At 41.6% G+C, this 19,464-nt stretch overlaps 1 protein-coding gene across 1 annotated transcript in view; it reads left to right on the top strand.

Annotated features, from left to right (window-relative positions):
• The first annotated feature begins 1,017 nt into the window (after positions 1–1,017).
• LOC138748476 (rab effector MyRIP-like) overlaps positions 1,018–19,464 on the top strand; it is a 305,674-nt gene continuing 287,227 nt past the window's right edge. Inside the window, exon 1 of the mRNA XM_069908752.1 lies at positions 1,018–1,209. The gene's annotated coding sequence lies outside the window, so the exon portion shown is untranslated. The remainder of the gene's footprint in view (positions 1,210–19,464) is intronic.

Raw genomic sequence — 19,464 nt, forward strand, 5'->3', positions numbered from 1 at the left:
TATTCCTTCTACCAAAGTGCATGTCCGTACTCTTTCCAATATAGTAATTCATTTTCCACTTATTTGCCCAGTCTCCTCGTCTGTCTCTCTGTAGCCTCTCTATTTCCTCCTCACTTCCTACCCTCCACTTATCTAATTTGCAAAATTAACCACACTCCAAATCCAGGTGAAAAGAAGTGGCCCCAACACTGACCCCTGCAGCAACCAGTAGACCACCAGAATAGGGTCCCTTTATTCCTGCTCTCTATTTCCAGCCAATGCTCCACACTTGCTAGTGTCTATCCTATAATACTATGGGCTCTCATTTTGTGAAGCAGCCTCATGCAGCATCTTGTCAAAGGCCTTTTTTGTAAGTCCAAATATACCACATCCACTCTATGTACTTTGTCTAACCTGCTTGAGGTTTCCTCAAAAAAATTGCAGTAGGTTTGTCAAGCAAGGTTTTCCCTTAAGGATAGATATCGTGTTTCCTCAACACTATCTGCTTCTCCACCAACCTTCATAAATACTGTAGAAAATTTCCAATGGTTAGAAAAAAATATTTCCCCACTCTTTGATCAAGAGGAAGGTTCTTTTTATTGAGGTGCCTACCTGCTGTTTGTTTATACTGTACCTTGAAGACGGTTCAGACCCGAAGGTAATAGATCTTTACCTCCTATGGACACTGCGAGCCCAGCTGAGCTCCTCCAGCATTGACTGCAATCATAGCTACTGCAGACTTTCGTGATTTATTCTCCCCCCCCCCCACTGATACTCCCTCCCTTTCTCTTTTTTTTAAACACTAATTTCTTTATTTTTAAAATGTAATTTCATCGCAATATTTGCACTGTAATGCTGTCGCAAAACAGCGAATTTCATGACATGTTCATGACTGTAAACGCTGAAACAGGCAGAGCTGCCTCGTGCGCTGATTGGTGGTGAGGCGTTTTGCCGTCAGCCAGGTGATGATTGACAGGTAATCTCTGGGCAGAGTCACACTGGAACTCGCCAACTCCGCGCGCTGAGCTGGATGGTGACCCGAGGGAACTTCATGGACACGAGCTGCATGTGGCGGGGATAGGCAAGGCATACCAATTCAGTTCATCACGTGCTGCTTCTCCCATCCCCGTCTCCCGGGGAGAGACACTTGATTCAGCCCACGCTTGCAATTGCGGCGAGCGGTCGGACAGTCTGAGGCTCCGCTCCCGATATCTTGCAGTCCTTGCTGAGGTAGGTGGGCGTTATTTGATCTCATCGGGGGTTGGAGTGGGTGCTGTGGACTTGCAGCTCTACCTGTCTGCATACTCTGTGTGTCACCCAACTGCTTTTTTTTAATGCTGAGATTTTATTTTCAGACACCACTCGCGTACGCCAATGGCCTCGCTTGTCTTTTTTTTATTTTGCAAAGACTTGAAACCCCGAAATGCTTGCACCTATTTCTGAGGTGGGTGACGGTGTTTTCACCCGGGACTGGGGCGAGACCGGGGAGCGGCAGGCGCTGCGCCACCTCATCAATGCAACATCCCCTCTCAATTTCTAATGGAGGTCATATCCAGCCCCTGCGGTGGACCCGAGAGTTGAAGTCCGACTACCCTGGACAAGAAGACATGAGAGACATTCTTTCTCTCACGTTGGACAGTGCTTGCACCCTCCTTAAATAAAACGAGGTGGCTGGTTACAGAATGCCCTCAATGCGTTTGGGGGTAATCTTGAAATGACCTGAACCTGTCCAAAGCGCCCCCCCCCCCTCCACTGGGATTGAGGCACAGGCATCATGTCGCTGGCTCGATGTTCCTGATGCACGCCGTCAATATATTTTCCACCAGCATTCCGAGTTGCTATACTCGTTTTCACAGCCAAGTCACTGAGCTCCCCAGCATACCAAGTCCTTTCTGACATTTCTGTAACCACTTCATCCATTTGAATGGAATAGTGGTTCCATTCCATTCACTAACTGCACTGTTTTGTCCGACTCCAAAACGACGAGTTCATCTGAACAGTCACTGGCACCAGATTGTTCTTGCCCTGTGCAGGCAGGTTCTTGGAGGTGCATTTTCAGTATCATGCTAATTTGGGCTAAACCTCTGCTAACTCATTCTTCCTTGACCAAATTCTAGTGAGTACAGGCCAATCAAGAACCTTAAATGCACCCAATGCCACCTGTGGCAATAAATTCCACAGATTTACCACCTTCTGGCTGAAGAAATTCCTCTGCATCTCTGTTCTAATTGGATGCTCTTCAATCCTGAAGTTGTCCCCTCTTGACTTAGACTCTCCAACCATGGGAAACAACCTTTTCATGTCTACTCTTTCCATGCCTTTCAACATTCAAAATGTTTCAATGTGATTCCTGCCCATTTTTCTAAATTCCAGTGTATATAGGTCAAGAGCTGTCAAATGCTATTATGATAACCCTTCTATTTCTGGACTCATGCTCATGAACCTGCTCTTAACCCTCTCCTATGTCAGCACATCCTTTCTTAAATGAGGAGCCCAAAACTGCTTGCATTACTCCAAATGAGGTCTCACCAGTGCCTTATAAAGAATCAACATCACATTCCTGCTCTCATATTCTACTCCTCTTGAAATGAATGCCAGCATTGTATTGGCTGCCTTCACCCCCGACTCAATGTGCAAGTTTGCCTTCAGACTATCTTGCATGAGGACTCCCAGGTCGCTTTGCGTCTGGGTGTTTTCAAATTTCTCCCCATTTAAAAAAAAATACTCTGCCCGTTTATTTTTAATTTTCAAAGAGCATGAATGTACACTTTCTGACATTGTATTTCATTTGCCACTTTCATTCTCCTTAAGTGTCCAAGTCCTACTGCAGCCTCTCTGCTTTCTTAACTACCTGTCCCTCCACCTATCTTTGTATCATCTGCAAACTTGGCCACAAACCCATTTATTTCATAATCCAACAGACAACATAAAAAAAGAAGTGGCCCCAACACTGACCCCTGGTAACCAGAATAGAATCCCTTTATTCTTACTGTTTTCTCCCCATCAGCCAATGCACTATCCTTGCTAGTACGTTTCTTGTTAGAAACTCTTGTTAAATAGCCTCATATGTGACACCTTGTCAAGGAGTTTCTGAAAATCCAAGCACACAACATCCACTGCTTATCCCTTATCTAGCCTGCTTGTCACTTCCTCAAAGAATTCCAGTATTCGGGTTCCACATTAAACAGTTGGGAACCTGTGTGCAGAATCTGCACCAACTTTGTAGACAATGGGACGATGGAACAAAACAATATCGAAGGAAGAAAGAAGAGTTTGCATTTCTATAGCTTCATTCTGCAACTTGGGACATGGAGGCTCAGAGTAAAGGGATGCTGATTTGAACTAAGAAGAATGGTTAGTTGTTATTAGTCATGGTGAGGTTGGGACGTTGGCATTTCCTGCTATGCAGAAAACACTAAGACAAACGGCAGCAGAGTTAGTGTAGGAATTAGCACAATGCTGTTACAGCGCCAGTGACCCAGGTTCAAATCCAGCACTGTCTGGAAGGAGTTTGTACGTTTTCCCCATGTCTGTGTGGGATTTCCCTAGGTGTTCTTGTTTCCTCCCACCCTTCAAACAAATTGTACAGGGGTTGTACATTATTTGGGTGGCAAGGGCTCTTGGGCCAAAAAGGCCTGTATGTATTTATAAGGTCTGGGTGAAGAATGTAATACAGAAGATGCTTGGTAATAGATTGTGAGCTTGCGACTGAATAAAATGGGCTTTAAAATCTTTATTGATCATTTAATTGGTATGGATTTAAGAAAGGAGATGTTTGTTTACTCTTCCTTGTCACTCCACCAAAACCTCTTCTCTGAAGTTAGCCTGCCTTATTTAAGAGTTGAACAAGAACATTTGCAGATGACTACACTGACCACAATGTCCCATCTGCTCTAGTCTCACTTGCCTCATTGTCCCATATCCCTCTAAACCCATCCTGTCCATGTATCCGTCCAATCTTGTTCTTAATCATTCCAATAGTACCTGCCTCAACCACCTTCTCCGGCTGCCCATTCCATACACCCACCACCCTGTGTGTATATGTGTTTTTTAAAAAAAGTTATCCCTCAGTTTCCTGTTAAATCTCTTCCCCTCCCCCTTCACCTTAAACTCATGTTCTCTGGCACTGATTCCCCGACTTGGGGCAGAGGACTCCCTGCGTTCACCCGATCTATTCCTCCCACGATTTTGTTCACCTCTATGAGATCACCCCTCATCGACCTGCACTCCAAGGAATAAAGCCCCAGCCTGCTCAATCTTTATAGCTCAGGCCTCCTGAGTCCTAGAAATATCTTCTCTGTGCCCTCTCCAGCTTGACAACATCTTTCCTATATATAGCATGGTGATGTAATCTGAATGTGGGGCTACAAATGTATTTTAAATTTAAATTGCATTTAGATATGCAGCATTATAACAGGCCTTTTGGCCCATGAGCCAGTGCTGCCCAATTACACCCAATTAACCTACAACCCCCAGTCGGTTTTGAAAGATGGGAGGAAACCAGAGCACCAGAAGAAATCCACGCAAGCATGAGGAAAACTCGCAAGTTCCTTAGAGACGGTGCTGGATTCGAACCCAGGTTGCTAGCGCTGTAACTAACTGCTACACTAATTGTGCCTCACATCTTATAACTTAAGACTTTTCACACATCGTGATTGGAAGGTGATTATTTATTAATTACTTCTGAGGTGTTGAGAGGCAGTGTTCCTGTACTACTAGTGAAAATACTGTGATGTTGGAGAGGAAGTTCCGGGATCTGGACGTAGTAGTGATGAAAGACTGTGGATATATATTCCTGTCAAGCTGGTGAGGTACATAAACAGTAGTGATGCTGCTGTGCATCTGCTGCCCTTGTTCTACTTGGTAGAGGTCACTGTATCGGGAGGTTGTTGTGGTGGTACACCACCGGCCTACTGCAGGGGGCAACCTCTGCACCTGCAGGAGTGTAAGGGGACAGGACAATACCTGGCCGGCTGTCGAATCAGTCGGCCTGAATGGATCGAGCCCCACCCGGTCGGGTGCCAATCACCCTCCGGGATATAAGCCTGCGCCAGCCTCCCAAGGCCTCGCCTTGCTGCAGCCACAGCCAGCCTGGCTCTGTGGAAGTCTTTGTGGATTAAAGCCTGTTGTACAGTCTTACCTTGTGTGTGTCTGATTCTGGCCAACAGTGCACCACAGTTGTGTCAGAGTATCTTGGGGTAAACAAGTGCAACACACTTTGGAGATGGGATCCCTGCTGCCCCTCTGGAGTTGAGGGAAAGAACATTAAAGGTGGCTGATGGGGATCCCAAGAAATGGGGTGGATGGCATTGAGTTTCGGTCAAGGTTCTCCTTGTGATGTGGCTGGTTGGTAGGCCCTGGGGTGTCTGGGGTAAATGTAGATTGATGTTACCATCATTAACACCCTCCATTTGAACATGTTGTTTGAATGTTGTCTGAATCCCCTGTGTTAAGAACTAGAAAGATCTTGGCAACTCTCTGAATTGCTGTAAATGCACTGGAGAAGCTTTGAAGAATTAGAAGTGGTTCTTGAGACGTTCTGGTTGTAGTTTCTCGGAATGTTAAGACTCCATGATGGGACTGAGGGTGTTCAATCATTGCTGTTTGCTGATTTGAAGAGGTAGTAAATAGATTATTAGCAGTACCTAAAGATGTGCTGGAGAAACACAGCAAGACCCGCAGCATTCACATGAAATAAAGTGTAACCATTTTGGGCCTGGGCCCTTTGGCATAAGCTACTCTCAACCCACCTCTCCTCTCCCTTCCCTTGTACTGCGTCCCTCCTCTCCCCTCCAATTTTTTTTACCCCCCCTTCCACAAGTACCTATCCCTCTGTCTCCTTTCCTCCATATCTCCAGTCCTTCCTTTTCTTATCTGAGAACTATCCCCTCCCCTTCACTTCTTAGCTTCGTTCTCTTCTATCCTCCTCTCTGTATCGTCTGCTGACCTCTTGCCTGTGAGCCCATGCTCCACCCCCTTCCTCCTTCCCTCTTCTCCTCCCCAACCCCACCCCCTTCCCCATCCACCCCAGCTTTTTTATTCAGGTGAGGTGTTTTTTCTTGTACCTGACAAAGGGCCCAGGCTCAATACATTGGTTACCCTTTACATGATGCTGCATGACCTGCTGAGTTCTATTTCGAGGACGTCTGTGTGTTACACCGACAGTGGTTTGTTTTCCTGATAGCTGAAGCAGACTGCAAACTTGTTTGCAAAAAAGATTTCTGATTGCCCCACAAATGGGATGTTCAAAGGAAGTTGGGAAAACCAGCCCTCTCCAGGAAAATAGGAAAAAAGTTAGGAAAAAGCAAAGCATAATAAAAATAAAATATAAGAAATAGAAGATAAAGATATAGAGAAGACAAGATGGCTCCCAAGAAGGAAAAAGTAAAAGCAACTAGCAAAAAAGTAGAAAAGTCGCCGGAGAAGATAGAAGAAGGCCTTACCTGCATGAAGGAACAGGACGCTGTGGTGGCGAGGAGCACCTGACCCTCAAGGTCAGTGCCTGCCCTGCGGAATCGCAACCCATCAGCCAGTGCACTACAAAATGGCTCTCTGAGCCAAACAAAAGTGCGCAATCAAAGGAGAAAGAGGACACCGGCAGGAGGGGGGGGGGGGTCTCAGCAGAGGAGCGGGCGGTCACAGAGTGAACAGCTGAGGGATGCCCTACACCAGGATGCTCAACTGGAGAACGAGGAAGCCAGCAGAAGAGGAAGCAATGAAAGTGATGAGGGAGATAGACGGAAGGATGACCGACAAGAAGATCGACGTCAACAGACGAACAGCCCAGGAGGGGAGGACCAGCAACAAGAAGCCCAGCAAGAAGAGGCCCAACAAAGAGATACAAGCAGCTCATCAGGAAAAACAGAAGAGACACAAAGAAGAGAAGAAGACCAAGATCTTCACAGAGAAATAGAAGGTAAAACTGATGGACAAAGAGAAATAAAGAATGGTTGTCATTAGAGTTTAATGCAATTAAAAAGAAAATGAAAAGAACAGAAGATAAAATATAAAGGTTAGAACTGGTAATGACAGAAATAGGGAAAAGAGGAGAGAATGTGTAAGAGCGGGAAACGGCTGTAGAAATGGAAGTGAATGACTTGAGAGAAAAATTGGAATAAAGTGACAAAAAAATTAAAGAGACACGAGAGTTGTTATCTCAGAAAATTGATGTGTTGGAAAATTATAGGAGGCGAAACAACATAAAAATAGTGGGCCTGAAGGAGGGTGAAGAAGGCACAGACATGAAGGAATTTATAAAAGGATGGATCCCGAAGGTCCTGGGAATGACAGAAATGCAGGAAGAAATGGAAATAGAAAGGGCACACAGAGCATTAGCTCCGAAACCATAGGCACATCAAAAACCTAGATCCATCTTAGTAAAATTTTTGAGATACACGACAAGAGAAAATATACTGGAACGGGCAAGGAATAAAGTTAGAGAAGATGATAAACCATTGGAATACAAGGGTCAAAAAATATTTTTTTACCCAGACGTAAGTTTTGAACTCTTAAAGAGGAGGAAGGAGTTTAATACAGTGAAATCGATTTTATGGAAAAAAGGTTACAAATTCATATTAAGACATCCAGCCATGCTTAAAATATTTATACCCAGGGAGCAAAACAGACTGTTCTTGGATCTAGAGAAAGCACAAGAATTCACAGAACGCTTGCAGGACAGGAGAAGAGATGTAACAAGAATGAAGAACGGCAATAAAGTATATATAAAGATGTAAAAACAATGTATATGTAAAGAACTAAAGAGGGAAAAGGGAATGGCATTAAAAAAAAAAGTGTTTTCTGGAGAGGGCTGGGTAGAGGGGGAATAACCGTCACCGCAAAATCAGTTGATGCTGCGAACAAGATTGCAATCCAAATGAAAAAGGGACTTGTGGTTGCCCGACAAGGGATATGGGGCAACTCAGAGAGGGGGGCAGCTTTTGGGGTTAAGGTATTAGTGGATATGGGAACTGCGGGGGTACTTTGTCTTAAATGTGTTGTCGTACATTGAGCGTAATAAGAGAAAACTAGGAGATGAAAAGGGGGAAGAGGTGGAAAAAAGGTGTATGCAAGATATAAGATGGCCATGTTGAACTATATGATTATAAACATTAATGGAATACATAACCAAATTAAAAGGAAGAGGCTACAACATTTATTGAAGAAGGAAAAAATAGATATAGCATTTGTGCAGGAAACGCATCTAACTGAAGCGGAACATAACAAATTAAAGAGAGACTGGGTAGGACACGTAACGGCAGCATCCTATAATTCAAAAGCTAGAGGTATAGCCATACCAGTTAACAAAAATATACCAATCAAAATAGAGGATGAAATAATAGATCTGGCAGGGAGGTATGCAATGATAAAGTGTCAGATATACTCAGAATTTTGGAATTTGCTCAATATATATGCACCTAACGAGGAGGATCAAAAGTTTATGCAAGATTTTTTTTGAAGATTGCAGACACACAAGGAAATATATTGATAGGAGGGGATTTTAACCTTAATTTGGACCCAATGTTGGATAAAACTGGACAAGAAAAAAAAAATAAAGTAGCCAAATTTATGGTTAAATCAATGCAGGAAATGAAACATGGATATATGGAGGAGGCAACATCCAAGAGAAGGAATTTTCTTATTATTTGAGTAGGCACAAAATTTACTCAAGGATTGATTGTCAGCCCATATTCAAGGGAGAGTTAGGAAAACTCAGTATAAAGCTAGACTACTATCAGATGATTCACCCCTATTGTTAGCAATAGAACTGGAGGACATCCCACCAAGAACATATAGATGGAGGTTAAACTCCATCCTACTTAAAAGACAGGAATTTAGGGAGTTTATTGAACACCAAATTAAAACATATTTTGAAATAAACACAGGATCAGTGAAAGACAAATTTATATTATGGGACGCAATGAAAGCCTTCATTAGAGGGCAGATAATAAGTTATGTGACTAAGATGAAAAAGGATTACAATTCGGAATTAGAGCAGTTGGAAAGGGAGATAGTAAGTACAAAAAAGGAATTAGTAAAAAGGGATGATATAACGAAAAGGAGAGAATTGGCAGACAAAAAAATTAAATACAAAACATTACAACCGTACAAGGTGGAGAAGAACATAATGAAAACAAAGCAAAAGTATTATGAGCTGGGAGAAAAAACACATAAATATTAGCCTGGCAACTTAAAACAGAACAAGCTAAAAGAATGATACTGGCATCAAGGAAAAAGGACAAATAAATTACATATAATCCAACAGAGATTAATGAAAATTTTATGAATAATTGTATCAAACTGAGAATGAGGGAAAAGATGATAAAATTGAGGAATTTTTAGCTAAAATTGAATTGCCGAAATTGCAAGAAGAGGAACAAAACAAACTAATAAAACAATTTGAAATAGAGGAAATACAGGATATATTAAAAAAAAGCTGCCAAAAAATAAAACACCAGGAGAGGATGAATTTCCAATCAAATTCTATAAAACATTTAAAGAGTTATGAATTCCTCCTCTTCTGGAAGTAATGAACCAGATAGAAAAAACACAAAACTTGCCAGATTCACGTAAGACAGCAATAATTACAGTAATACCAAAGATGGGGAAGGATCCATTAATACTAGCATCATATAGATCAATATCTCTACTTAACTCAGACTATAAGATAATAGTGAAATTATTAGCAAACAGATTGGCTGATTGTGTACCTAAAATAGTAAAACAAGTTCAAACTAGATTTATTAAGAAAAGACGAACAGCGAACAATGTCTGCAAACTTATTAATCTTATCCACACAGTTAAAGGAAATAAGAAACCAACAGTGGCTGTTGCTTTAGACGCAGAAAAAGCCTTTGACAGAGTAGAGTGGAATTACTTGTTTAAAGTATTACAGAAGTTCAATCTACCAGAAAAATATATAAATTGGATTAAAGTATTGTATAATGGACCGTTGGCAAAGGTAACAGTAAATGGATATATATTGAGTCACTTTAAATTAAGTATAGGTCAACTAGACAGGGATGTCCACTATCCCCCTCATTGTTCGCCTTAGCAATAGAATCTTTGGCAGAACTGATAAGAATAGAAAATAAAATAAAAGGGATAAAAATAAAGGAGAAGGAGTATAAAATCAGCTTATTTGCAGATGACATCATAGTATACCTAACAGGACCAGAGATATCAGTAAAAGAATTACATAAGAAATTGAAGGAATATGGAGAAATATTGGGGCACAAGAACAATGCAAATAAAAGTGAAGTGATACCAATGAGCAACGCAGACTGTACAGAATTTAAAAAAGAATCACCATTTAAAATGGCAAGCACAGGCAATCCGATACCTAGGGATCAGGTTAGATAATAACTTAAGCCACTTGTACAAACTAAATTATCAGCCACTAATAAAGAAATTGCATGAAGACTTAGAACATTGGAAAGAATTACCACTAACGTTGATAAGGAGGGTTTACTGCATTAAAATGAACGTGTTCCCAAGGATACAATACTTATTTCAAACATTACCAATTCCCTTAACAGAAAAATTCTTTAAGGAACTAGAGAATTAGAAGGAAATTCTTGTGGAAAGGGAGGAATCTAAGGGTAGCGTTAGATAAATTAGCAGAGAGGTATAATCAAGGTGGTTTACAGTTACCAAATTTTAGAAATTATTATAGAGCAGAACAATTAAGGTATTTATCAGATTTTTACCAGACAAGGGAAAAATCAGACTGGATTAAGATAAAACTAGATAAAATAGGGGAAAAGCTACCAGAACATATACTTTATAAGTGGGATGAAAAACTGGTGCAATATAAAAACTCACCAGTACAGTATCATTTACTTAATAAATGGAAGAAGATCTATTTAGAAAGGAAAAAAAGCGAATGATCAAATACCAAAATTTCTAATGACGCAAAATCCGCTAATCCCTTCTACAAGACAACCTTTAGAGAATGGGAGAGAAAAGGAATCAAAAGAATAGAAAACTGTTTTTTGGGAGGTGATTTGTTGGCATTTGAACAGTTGGGGTGCAGATGGGGGGATGGCTCGTGGTGCAGTGTTTGCTTGTCGTCAATTGGAGGCTTGTTTGGAGGATGGGTTGGGGGGCAGCTTGGGATTGCCTGGGCGATGCAGCTTTGGGTGCGTGATTGCAGACGCATTGAAGGTCAGGGGATTTGTGGCCAGCATGTACATTGAGCTACAGGATAGGGAAAATGAGGTAAGCTGTGGGCCTGGGCGGAAGTGGGGGGTGGGGGGAGAAATCTGAACGTTGAGATGGGGAATGGGTATGGGAGAAGTTGTGTTCTGGAGCTGTGGGGAGTACAGTGGATGCGGGGTTGTGCATGGTGCAGTGTGGTTGGTTGCACAGGGTGTGTGTTACTCCTCTGGGGTTGGAAGCGTGGCATTCAATTTTGTTGGATGGATGTTTTTGCTGTGGGAGGGAAGTAGGAGCGGCATTGCATGCAGTTTGGGCAGGGGTGGATGCGTTTTGGGAGGAATTAAATCGGATACTGAATGGGGTTGCGGAGGATGGCATGCTAGGGAGACCAGTGATGTTTCTTTTGGGTGGCATGGGAGGTGGGGAATTGGGCCTCAAGTTGGATGGGGTGCGGGAAAGATTCGTTATGGCAATGGCAGGGGAGTGTGTGGTGTTGACATGGAGAATGGAGGAGAGCATGGGTGTGCAGCGATGGTGCATGGAAGTGGGTGGGTGTGTTCCATTGAAAAAGATGGCATATGGTTTGAAGAATGGAGTCACAGTGTTTGGGAGCCATGCATGGAACGTGTCAGAGGGGACTTGCCTATGACCTCTATCCCCTAAAGTGAGAATGAAAGTGATGGGAGGACAGAATGGCTGGATTCAGTGTGTGGTGGGTCGATGGCGCATTTTTCTTGTTTGTTTTCGTTTGTGTGGGGATATTGTTTTATGATTTTGTTGTGTTGTGTATGTTGAATGTTTGTGGGTTTTGGAGGGGGGAGGGAGGAAAGGGGGGGAAAGTGGGGGGGGAGAGGGGGCGACTATGTGGATTTGGTGAAAAACGTTTGTATGTGTTTTGGTTGGTGTAGTTCACAGTGTGAAAGATAGAAAATTATTTTTAAAAAATAGGATTCAACATTATTGGATAGATGTTTTCGCTGTAAGAAGGAAATGGGAATAACATTACATGCAACTTGGGCATGAACGAAAGTGAATACGTTTTGGGAAGAATTAAATCAGATACTAAATAAAATTACAAAAAATAACATACCAAAAAGACCAGAGATATCTCTTTTAAGTAACATAAGAAGTAGAGAATTAGGCCTCAAATTGGATAAAGTGCAAAAAATTCATTATGATAGCCTTAGCGATAGCAAAAAAAATGTATAATGTCAACTTGGAAAATGGAAGAGAGCATGAGTATACAGCAATGGTACATGGAAATGAATAAATGTATTCCATTGGAAAAAATAACATATAATATAAAAAATAAAGTCACAATGTTTGAACAAATTTGGGAACCATACATGGAACATATCAGAGAGAGCTTGCCTACGACCTCCATCCCCTAAAATGAGAATGAAAATGATAAGAAGACAAAACGACTAGATTCAGTGTGTAATAAATAGATGATGCATTTTTCTTGTTTATTTTCCTTAGTGTGAAGACATTGTTTTATGGTTTTAGTATATTGTATATGTTGAATATTTATGGGTTTTGGAGGGGGGTGGGTAGGGAGGGAAAGCAGGGAGAAAAAAGGGGAGAAAAGACCACTATGTAAATTTAATGAGAAACATTTGTACATATTTTGGTTGATATGGTTCATAGTGTGAAAAATAAAAAAAAATATATATTAAAAAAACAAATGGGATGTTCAATTCCAGTTTGGTGTCTGCTGTAGCTTAGTTGATCAGTTGCCTTAGTTGGTCTGCTTTCCCAGCCAGACACTGGGAGACAAGAATCTAGACTCTCTTCAGTAGGAAGATGTGGCATGGTGCCATTTCTAGGCCAAGGTTTTACATTGATGTCCCATTGCATTTTGTTTAAGCCTATAGGACAGTGGTTCTCAACCTTTTTCTTTCCACTCACATACCACTTTAAGTAATCCCTACTCCAAAGGTGCTCTGTGATTAGTAAAGGATTGCTTAAGGTGATATGTGGGTGGAAAGAAAAAGTTTGAAAACCACTGTTTTAATTGTATCTCATTGATTCATTATGTGCACGGTTTCATAACTCCAAAGGAAATTGGCCAATGACAATTTTTCTCAAGCAAAATATTTAAGTAAAAATTGGGTCTAGAGCAGTGATTCTCAACCTCCCCTTCCCACTTACATACTACTTTAAGCAATCCCTTACTAATCACAGAGCACCAATGGCATAGGGATTACTTAAAGTGGTATATGAAAAAGGTTGAGAACCACTGCTATAGGGAAACTAGAGGGTGTGAACATAGCTGAGGCCATCATGCATGCACCCTGCCCTCCATCAACTCTGGCTATAATTCTTTTTGCCTTGAAAAAGCAGCCAACATATTAAAAGACTCATGCCATGAGATCCACACTCTCTTTAGCTCCCTCCTGTAAAGGAAGAAGATTCTCCAGTGTGAGATTGGACACTACCTGATTCAAAGACAGTTTCTTTCTGTCCACTGTCAGACCCCTGAACCCCAAAACAGTCAAATTTATTTCCTTTGTACCAACTGATCTTGCTCTGTAACTCTGCACTTCAGTGCTGTATTACGAGTTGTACTACATATAAGATCTCTACTTGGACTGCTCGCAGAGAAAAATTTATCAGCACTGTGCACATGACAATAAACTTAGAAGGTCTGCAATGTCCAAGTCAATATTTATCCCTGAACAGTATTTCTAAGATCCTGGTGTTATTTTGTGGTGCCCTGTGGGATCTTGCTGTGTTCTGATTTGGTGCTGCATTTCTTGTGTTGCTACAGTGACTGCACATTGAAAGCAATTCACTGGCTGTAAAACGTTTTCTGCACGGACTTGTAATAGCCATTATACAAATCTAGAGAGTAAAGCACAAAAGTCTTCAGACATAGTGATTGTGGTTAAAAACTGAAACACTGGAGGAACTCTGTCAGTCCATAGGAGGAAAAGAGATATAACCGACGTTTCGGGCCTGAGCTCTTCTTCAAGGTGTGAGCAGAAAGCAGGCAGGAGTCTGAATAAAAAGACTGGGGGAGGAAGGATGTACATTCTCCTGGTCACCAAGATTGGTGTTGAGAAATGAAACCCAATTGACTGAAGAAACTTGCTAACAACAGTCTCATCTTTCAAGATGAGTGCACCCCAAGGATGTGTGCTTAGCCCACTGTTTTACTCATTATACCCCTATGACTGTGTGGCCAGACACAATTCCAATGCTACCTACAGGTTTGCTGTTGACATCACAGTTGTCGGCAGAATCACAAACAACGATGAGCAAGCGCATAGGAGGGAGATAGAGCAGCTCATTGAATAGTGTAACGACAACAACCTTGTGCAAAAACAAGACGATTGTGGACTTTAGGAGGAAATCAGGGGAACACGACCCAGTCCTCATCAAGGGCTCAGTAGTGGAGAGGACCAAGAACTTCAAATTCCTGGCTGTCATTGTCTCTGAGGATCTGTCCTGGAGCCTCCAAGTTGATGCAATCACAAGGAAGGCTCACCAGCGGCTATACTTTGTGAGGTGTCTGAGGTTCAGAATGTCACTGAAGATCCTCGTGAATTTCTACGGGTATACCATGGAGAGCATTCTGCTGGTTGTATCGTTGCTTGGTATGGAGGCGCCATCTCTCAGGACAAGAATAAACTCCAGAGGGTTGTTAACTTGGCCTGCGACATCACGGGTACCAGACTTCACTCTATTGAGGACATCTGCATGAAGAGGTGTCTTCAAAAAGTAGCCTCTATCCTCAAAGACCCCCCACCACTCAGGCCACACCCTCTTCACCATTGGGGGGGAAAAGGTACAGGAGCCTAAAGATGAGCAGTCAGCGGCACAAGGACAGCTTCTTCCCCGCTGCCTTCTGGTTCCTGAATGATCAATGAACCGAAGACACTGCCTGACTTTTCGTGCATTGTTATTTTAAATTTTTTTATATATTAATGTTTTAAGATGGTTATGATGCTGCTACAAACATCGAATTTCATGATAATAAAATAAAGCTCCCTGTTCTCTGTCTCCAGAGCTCTCTTTATTCCTGTACGATTCCATAGTAATCTAGCCAGCATGAAGACAAGACTTCTAATCCTTCACTCTAAGTCAGGTTTGAATGCTGTTTTTAATAGAGGAAGATCAAATGTTCATCATATTTTTGGATTTGTTTTGCTAGTTTATATTAAATTCATTTTAAATTGTTTATGGTTCTACCTTGAATAGCAAACCGTGTTCTTCATCTAGTCTTTACTGAGTGCAGGGTCATTAATAAATGTCATGTTTCAATGGAGCTGCTCACAAAATGGAAGTTTTGCTTTAATTAAAAGAAAAAAAAATCTCTTCTCCTGGAAAATAGGAGCTGATGTGATCAATGAAGGGCCTATTCAAGAAGTCAGTGCAGGCACTGCTAGAGGAAGCTGCCATGATTGTATTAATGGAGCTGATATTCCTCCTATTCAGGAAGGTTGACAGCAGGAGCAACCATGTGGCTAGATAAATTCCAAGGTTCCTATCAATGTTTGTGCACATGCTGTTAGCAATATGGCACATGCACTCTGAGGCGAAATCAAGAGACGGTGTCTTAAGCAGCCTCGATCCTCAAGGACCCTCACCACCCAGGCCATGCCTTATCCTCACTGCTACCATCAGGAAGGAGCCTGAAGATGAACACCCACTGACACAAGGACAGCTTCTTCCCCTCTGCCATCAGATTTTAGAATGGAGAATGAACCACAGACACTACCTCACTGAATCCTATTTGATTGCATGATTTATTTATTTTAAAATGTAATTTATCACAATATTTGCTCTGTGACGCTGCCACAAAACAATGAATTTTGTGACGTGTTCATGACAATAAACTCTGAATCATAATCCAGTCAAACCTTCTATGTCACTAATTACAGTATAAACTCAGCTAATCAAATTTAATGTGCGCTTTGGCAGTTGGAATAAGGCTAGCATTTGGAAATGATTTGTGCAAAGCTAAATGATTTTCTTGAAATCCTGACTAGATTTACCTCTGGTTTTGTAGATTCTTGGGTTAAATTCTCTATTGGGAATGTAGAGAATAATGTAATTCTTTAAAGAAACATTAGATTTCAAGATGATGTGAAAATTGCATGTAAAGTTAGAGGTCAAAAGGTTGTATGTGGTGGAAAATTTGGGTACAAGAAATGTTGTTCGAAAGGCAATCGAGTTTAGAGCATGGATTGGCATGTGGGATTATGACATTGTGGCCATTAGTGAGACTTGGTTGCAGGAAGGGCAGGACTGGCAGCTCAATATTCCAGGCTTCCATTGCTTCAGATGCAACAGAGCCTGGGGGATGAAAGGGGCATTGCTCATCAGGGGAAATATCACAACTGTGTTCAGGCAGGACAGACCAGAGGGCTCTTCTGCTGAGGCTATATGGGTGGAGATGAGGAATGGGGAAGGCATGACCACACTCATGGGGTTGTGTTACATCGCCAAATTGTTAGGGAGAATCGAAGGAGAAAATCTGTGGAGAGATAGCTGCAGGAAGCATAAGGTTGTGATAATAGAAGATTTTAACTTTCTACATATTGACTGGGACTCCCAGACCGTAAAAAGGCTGGATAGCTCGGAGTTTGTCAAATGTGTTCAGGAAAGTTTTCTAAATCAATATGTGTAGAGATACCAACTAGAGAGAGGGCAATACAGGATCTCCTAGGAAATGAGACAAGGCAGGTGACAAAAGTATATGTAGGGGGACATTTTGGGTTCAGTGATCATAAAGCCATTAGTTTCAAGTTAATTATAGAGAAGGATAGGTCTGGGCCTTGGGTTGAGATTCTAAATTGGAGAAAGGCCAATTTTGAGGAAATGAGGACGGATCTAGAATTTTTGGATTAGGAGTTGTTGTTTTCTAGTAAGGATGTGCAAGGTAAGTGGACCTTCGAAGTGAAATTTTAGAGAGTATAGAGTTTGTTGGTACCTGTCAGGATTAAAGGCAAAGTTAACAGGCATTGGAAACCTTGATTTTTGAGGGATATTGGGGATCTAGTTCAGTAGAAGAGAGGGATGTATAGCAGGTATAGGCAACATTGAGCAAATGAGGTACTTGAGGAGTATAAAAATGCAAGAAAAATCTCAAGAAATCAGGAAGGCTAAAAGAAGATGAGAGGTTGCTTTGGCAGACACTGTGAAGGAAAATCCTAAGGGTTTCTTCAGGTACATTAAGAGCAAAAGGATAGTAAGGGACAAAATTGGTCCCCCTGAAGATCAGAGTGGTTGGCTTTGTATGGAGCCATAAGGGATGGGGAGATCTTAAATTGTTTTTATTTGCATTGATATTTACTCAGAAAAAGGGCACAGAGTCATGTGAAGTAAGGAAAACAAGCAGCGAGGTCATGGAAACTGTACAGATTAAAGAGGAGGAAGTGTCTTAAAGTAAATAAGGGTGGATAAATCCTGATATTTCCTTGGACTTGAAGGCTAGTGTAGAAATTGCAGGGGCTCTGGCAGAAATATTTAAATTGTCGTTAGCCATGGGTGTGGTGGTGGAGGATTGGAAGGTAGCTCATGATATGTTTTTTTAAAAAAAAGGCTCCAAAAGTAACCCTGGAAATTAAAGGCTGGTCAGTCGTAGGTAAATTATTGGAAGTTGTCCTAAGAGATGGATATACAAGTATTTGGATTGCCAAGGATTGATTGGTTAAACACGACAAAGTCATGTTGATTATCCCTAATCTGATAAGAGCTTTTTGAGTAGATTATCAGGAATGTTGATGAAGGAAAAGCTGTAGATATTGTCTACATGAAGTTTAGTAAGGCCCTTGACAAGGTCCCACATGGGAAGTTAGTCAGGAAGGTGCAAATGCTCAATATTCATGGTGAGGTAGTGAACTGGATTCGACATTGGGTATACAGGAGAAGTTAGAGAGTAGTAATGGATGATTGCTTCTCAGACTAGAGGCCTGTGTTTAGTGGTGTGCCTCAGGGATCAGTGATGGGAACATTGTTCATCATATATATCATTGATCTGGATGATTATGTAGTAAATTGGATCAGCAAGTTAGCAGATGACACTAAGATTGGCGGTAACAAAATCCTGTGTTACCTAAGATTGGAGGTGTTGTGGACAGTGAGGAAAATTTTTGAAGCTTGCAGAGGGATCTGGACCAGCTGGAAAAATGGGCTGATTTTAATGCAGATAGCTGTGAGGTGTTGCATTTTGGAAGGACAAACCAAGAAAAGACATACAGGGTAAATGATGGGGCACTGAGGAGTGCAGCAGAACAGAGGGATCTGGGAATACAGATGCATCATTCCCCGAAAGAGGTGTCACAGGTAGACCAGTAGATGAGGTTGTAAAGAAAGCTTTTGGCATATTGGCCTTCATAAATCAGAGTATAAGAGCTGGGATGTCATGGTAAAGTTGTATGACATCGCTGAGGCCAAATTTGGAGTATTAGGTGCAGATTTGATCATCTTAACTACAGGAAATATATCAATAAGATTGAAAGAGTGCAGACGAGTTGTCTGGACTGAGTTACAGGATCAGGGAAATGGTAAACAGGTTAGGATTTTATTCCCTCGTAGAAGAATGAGGGGAGATTTGAGGTATTTAAAATTATGAGGGGTTTAGACAGAGTACATGTAGGTAGGCTTTTTCCACTGAGGGTAGGTGAGATAAAATCCAAGGACATGAATTAAGGATGAAAGAGGAAAAATTTAGGGGGAACCTAAGGGGCAATTTCTTTGCACAGAAGTGGTGGGAGTGTGGAATGAGTGACCAACTGAGGTTGTAAATGCAGGCTCAAATTTAATATTTAAGAAGAATTTGGACAAGGACATGGATGGGACAGGTATGGAGGGCTATGGACTGGGTGCAAGTCAGTGGAACTAGGCACAAAAATAGTTTGGCACAGTCTAGAAGGGCCGAAGGGCCTGTTTTCTTTGCTGTGATATTCTATGATTCTATGAAAAAAGCTGAAGGAATTCATTAAGCCGTGCAGCATCCATGGAGGGAAATGAACAAAGGCTCCAACCCAAAATGTTGCCTGACTGTTTCTCTCCTTGGATCCTGCCAGACTTGCTGAGTCCCTCCTGCCTCTGAGAGAACACATTAAAACTTGTTTTCAGAATAAACCATTAGAAACTTTAACATGGAACGATTAACTTCCAAACCTTAGCGTCTGGAACACTGGAAAATGTATGTCTTCGATGAAGCAGAAGCAAATTTCTTGTTGATTTTTACAATGAAATTGAAGTATTTATCCATTTCGATCTATTTATCCAAATTAGTGGTCAATCCTCAAGACTATAAGAGAGACAGAGGATCACTGGTATCTCCATCTGCCCCCCCCCCCCCACCCCAAATGC

The sequence above is a fragment of the Narcine bancroftii genome, chromosome 1, assembly GCF_036971445.1.
Source record: "Narcine bancroftii isolate sNarBan1 chromosome 1, sNarBan1.hap1, whole genome shotgun sequence".
NCBI lineage: Eukaryota > Metazoa > Chordata > Chondrichthyes > Torpediniformes > Narcinidae > Narcine > Narcine bancroftii.